A 6,008-nucleotide genomic window follows, 5' to 3' on the forward strand; every position below is an offset into this window, starting at 1 on the left:
TCCTGATATTGACACATAATTAGCTTGTCTGAGTGCTTCTCGTATGTTAAAACTGAACGGAAAACACTTTGAGTGCAGTTGGAGCACAAAGTGTTTGCTTAACATTTTAGATACATTTGAAGGTTTCAGCATTTCTGGAGAAAGATTTGTTGTACTAGGTGTGGAATCCAATCTCATCTTCAAAGAATCCCCTGCAAAAAACACAAATCAAATTGTGAAAAGCAGTGTTTATATGAAATAAGTGCTGACTTAAGTTACCCTTGAAACCAATACCAAATCAAATAGAATTGTGGCCTTGTTACTGTAAACATATTTTCAAGCAGTCAAATAATTCAGACTGAATATTAATAGGATTACGGCGCGACAATCCATGGCCCACAAATCTGATGGCTTGGAACTGGATTAAGGCGAGAAATTGGATTGCCCTTATATACTGTATATAACCACTATCCTTACGACTTCTCGGCAGGCAGACTTTTGGAGCAGGATTTGGAGACAGACAAACTACTTGACTCTGCGGCATTTCATGGGAACGCAGTTATTGTTTGTGGATCAGATTAAAGTGAACAGACAGGTGTGTAATAGAACTCCAGGATCCCAAAGTCACAAAAAGTTCTTCTCACCAATGAAGGAACATTCAAGAGCTTATTCTGGTAACAAAGAAGTTGATTTGTTATAAGAATGTCCAGACTTAATTTCTTTGCTACAACAAATGTCTGGCCTCGACTAATTAAGACTGTGGTGAAGTGCATCATTTGTTGTGTGGTAAATGCATCTTATCTTGTTTTGGAAAAAATGGAAAGCCCATAACATTCCATCGAGGTTGATATCTTTTAAATCCTTTCCCCATCATTGAGTGTAGTGAAACTTGTGTCTTTATCTTGAGGTGCCAGACACACACTCAGACATCATGTATTACACCTGATTGTTATCTTGGTGGGATCTTCATGAAACTACTTTGTTACAGCGAAAAGAATGCTTGACTGTCGAAGGTAAGAAGCTGTGCATGCCCTTGAAAGTTTGGGATCTAGTGGCATGAAAAAATAGGCTCCAATGCTCAGCTCATTCAGGATCATCAGAACATTGACAGGAATTCCTCAGGAACTGTATAAACATCCTTCTAAACATCTTCCTGAAAGCAAGGAAGTCATACGGGTTTGGGACGAAATGAGAGTGAGTAAACTGAATTCTCATTTCTGGGTAAACTGTTTCTTTAAAGATAGAGGTGAGCTTTAATCTTTTGATGGGTTTTATGAGCAACCATAGCTGTTCTGTGATCCAGAAAGTGGCAAACAACTTCTCTGGGCTTATCAGATTCCAGTTTGCATTTCTGAAAGATCATCAAACACTGTAGCGTCTCTCTACTTTCGATACACATCGCCACTTATAGTTATGAACGCTTTGAAACTCTCCAGTGCTTTGGATGGTGTCTATTTTTTACATTCTTCCACTTTTACAGATAACTTCTCATTCTCAAGGCGAATGCTCACAAGGATCCATAGACTCATTACTATGATAGAGGATCAGGGTTGAAAGCGTTATTGTTCAGGGAAAGGGACAAATAAGTTTGACACAAGGCACACGGTTCTAACCGGCGCACTCATTAACACTTGAGACTTATTCTGTTGCCTTTGATATGATGAGTTGTCCTTCAGAGACGCAAATTAGGCCCCATACAAACTACCGAGATGCATAGCGTGTCTCTCTCACGCCATTAAAGACTAAACAAATCTCCCCTCTGGTCATGGGAACCTTTTTTTTTTTTTTTTTTTTTTTTTTTTTTTTTTTTACACAGAGGGTTCCTTTGATTAGTAAGCAGACTATAAGCATGACTAGCAAATCTGTGTCAGAAAGCCTCATCTGGTTTAAAACATCGACCGGGGATAGTACAAAGCAGTGTGCATACTTTTTTTTTCTCAAAAGGGGGTTGATCATTCAATCAAAATACTCCCACAATCAGTTGGAAACTCTATTCAGCAGAATAAGAACAATGAACAATCTCCAAAAACTTACAGACATTTTATGAAGATAAAGGGTTAAACAAACGAGTTTGAGTATTAGAGAGAAAGTTAACATCACAAGACTATTACCCTCGGCTTTCAACCTGTTTTTTTTTTTTTTACAAGCTGTGTCATTGCTTAGACATTTAATTTTTTACTCTCTTTGTGGATTTTAGGAATGCCCTAATGGGTTGTGCAGGGACAATGCCAATTAGCTTACTGCTTTGTAGATGAAAGGGTGATTCAGATGAGCGGTCAGGTTAACAAAGCCGTCAAAATGAAAGAGGAAAAAGAGGGAACAATCGTACTGTCACAGCTTTGAAAAGAGAATTGTCTTTGGGGGGTGTTTTGGGCATGTGATGTGACAGATCTTATTGTTATAGTATCAAAAGCCCTGGAGTACCTCTTGAGTTCATGGGGATGTATCCCTATCCTGAAACCTTCAAATTCCAGAATATATATATTGTAGGGATGCACGATATATATCGACCACCATATCGGTATCGGCCGATATATGTTCATTCTTAATGTTATCGTTATCGGGCCAATGAAAAAAAAAAATTGGTTGGAACATGGATTTTAATGGTGAGACTTTTGTTTTTGTAATCAGGATCTCAAAAATTATATAAAAACTCGGATTTAGATTTATCGGCCAATATATCTGTTATCGGTTTTCAAATATAAAGAATCATAGGTTATAGTTATCGGCCAAAACTTTCATATCGGTGCGTCCCCTAATATATTGACCAGGCTACTCTATGTCTACTTGCCCTTTTATGGATAGTCCAGCCCAACATAATGGTTCTGTCATTTATTTACTCAACAACCTCATGTCATTTCAGACCTGTATGATGTTTGTTTGTCCATCCATAGAACGCCAACGGAGAAGTTTTGAAGAATGTCTGAGCTGCTCTCTTCCGTACAATGATTCTGAACTGGCTCCATATGACTTTCACACTATATTCGGAAGCTGGACGATAGTATTGTGTGGCGGACAGACTGAAATTTAAGTTGTTATTTACTAAATCTTGCTTGACAGCCATAGTCACCATTCCCTTTCCTTTTATGAAGAAGAGCAGCTTGGAGAATTTGCTAGAAACCAATTCCATAAACTCATACGTTTTGTAAAATACATTAGGGTGAGAAAATGATGACTTGACTTGAAACAAGTTCAGTAGCTCTTTATGCACCTTAGAAATGCGTTTTTAGTGAGATGAAAATAACAGCAAAATGCTTGAAAAATTCTGTGGGTTGCACTTAGAAACAACAACCACACCAATAAATCATCCAAAGATTGTGTCCGAGAAAGCAAATGAAAACTAGATTTTTATATTTTTGCCAAAAAAAACAACAACTTGCAGACATAATTCTAGGGTGTTGTAGGGTGACACAAATTTTAGCATGTTGCCACAGAGGTGTTCTTGTTGGCTGCAAAAGGCGTTGAGATGGTTACACGAAAGGAGTATTCTAGACTTCGCTCTTATAGCGAGAACTCTTGGAGAATGAAGCACTTGGGCTTTTTTCAGGCTGTTGTGCTTTGGCCAAGCATAACTGACAGAAGAGTTTCCTCTGAGACAAGCAGCCTGAATTGCTATGGCCATCCCCCCGGCTTTCACAGTTTCTAGCCTTGCTGGCTTAATGGGCACTTGTGCTCTCACAGACGCTGCTTTCCGAGTCCATTCCACGTCTGAAAAGGACACAGTGCCGTAGAATCAGAGAGTGTTTCCCATTAACACCTAGCTTTCCCTCACACATAATAGGTTGAATCGGTAAAAATGGGCTTTTTCTCTCTCTTTTTTTAACCCTGCTCTTGTGAAATGTCAGCCTGACAGTTGTCGGATTGCTTTCATTGGATGATAAAGTGTAAACCATGAAATCTTATCTCGCTCAGGTATCGCTCTTGGCAACAATGTGCATCTGAACCTCAGGAAATGTCTTTCCAGATGTCCAATCGCTGCTTACTGCGATCCCTTTTTATTTGCCAAAGTCCGTTCAGCCGTTGAGGTATCTGTTTGGTTTACTTGGATTATAGCAGGGTTAAAACAAGCCATGCTTTATCGACAGCATCTTTGGCTTGCCATTGGTCGTTGCAGACAATTTCAAATCATCCAAACAAGCAAATAATTGGTTACTGTTCTGGATGAATTAACATCAGTGTGTGTGGTTTTTTTTTTTATTCAATTCAATTCATATTTATTTGTATAGCGCTTTTCACAATACACATCATTTCAAAGCAGCTTTACAGAAAGTGCATGAGTCCATATTACAATTTAGAGTGATCTGTTATCAGAGGTAACAGATTATTATGCAAATTCATTTTTTTTTCTGTTTTTTAATGGCCATCATAGAAATTTTGCATGGAAAAATTGCATAACTTTGCACTGGTTAGTAAGTGATTTTATTACACGTTTCTCATTAACTCTAGAGATGCACTGATATTAAAATTCTGACTGTACTAATGCCAATAATTATTTTATTTTATGGCCAATAACTAATAAATAGCTGATATTTGTGTCTAAATAAGTTTAAAATAAAGTGATAAAACTAAATTCATTCATTTTAAATGCTAAAAATGAATTTAAGCACCAGGGGCCTCATGTATCAACACTGCGTACGCACAAAAACACGGCGTACGTCAGCTTTCACGTTCACGGCCAGATGTACTAACAGTGAAATTAACTTAAGAATGTGCGTTCCTCCAAGTAAACTTCATGTCTGGCGTACGTATATTTGTCGTGATTTTTGTCCGTTGGCAATAAAGTGAAGTGGCAAACATTACACTACGAATTGTTCTATCGCACCACCAGCTGTCAGATATTGCTTATAATTTGTAATTGATAAATTATTTGACATATTATTGTCACACGAGTCTTATTAAAATATTCTATTATGCAATTAAGAACATATATAAAGCATGTGCAAATTGATACAACCCGTCTAGCAATGGCAGTGTTGGCTTAACTAGGAATAAAAAATAAACTTCATTAATTCGGTCAGTAAAGATAAAGAAAGTAATATTTTTATTCAGCAAGGACACATTGAATTTGTTTAAAAGTGAGAGTAAATGCATTTATAATGTTACAAAAGATTATAAGATTTCTATATCTGTTTGATTTAAGTTTTTATTCATTAAAGAATCCTGAAAATACTATATCACGGTTTCCACGAAAATATGAAGCAGAAGCACACCTGTTTTCAACACTGATAATACTCAAAAATGTTTCTTGATCATCAAATCATCATATTAGAATGATTTCTGAAGGATCATGTGACACTGAAGACTGGAGAAATGATGCTGAAAATTCAGCTTTGATCACAGGAATAAATTACACTTTCACACAGAATACATTTTCAGTGAAATTTCATTTCTTGCTTGCTTTAGCCATGTTCTTGCAGGTTTCTTTTGCCAAATTGGACTAATTACCATATTTAAATTAATTTAATTGGAGTAGGAGACTGGGTGGGGCATTCTGCTCGTGCATGTGCGCTCAATTTTACGTTAATTGGGATGTACAAAGAGAATATGCGTGGGATCCTTCGTACGCAGAGATTCATACATCTGATTTTTTTTGTGCGTACGCACATTTACAGCTTTGTCCGTACGCAATGTTTTAGTATGAATTCAACGCAAGTCTTTGTACATGAGGCCCCAGAGCATTTATAATATACTGTGTCTGTGTGACCACTGAATATTCAGTATCTTCTGATAAATTAAAAATAATCTCGAATATCACCTGATATGGTACCGATGTACTGTGCATCCGGATAGATAATGCTTTTAAACAGCGTATTTTAACACTTATGCAATGCTTTGCTTTATAGACTTCCATTGTAAGTGCATTACTGCAAACATGGCTTTTGTTTGTTTGTTAGAAGCATCTTAATTCTTCTAACAGCATCTGTGCCATTAGAGCTTGACTTGTATTAAACCTGGAACATTCCATTAACAAGTGTGACACAAGAAGGGATAATTTGAGATGAAATCTCTTTCTGTCTTTTTATAGATAA

Source organism: Rhinichthys klamathensis, unplaced genomic scaffold, assembly GCF_029890125.1.
Source record: "Rhinichthys klamathensis goyatoka isolate OS25496 unplaced genomic scaffold, OSU_Roscu_1.1 h1tg000127l_1, whole genome shotgun sequence".
Classification (NCBI taxonomy): Eukaryota; Metazoa; Chordata; class Actinopteri; order Cypriniformes; family Leuciscidae; genus Rhinichthys; species Rhinichthys klamathensis.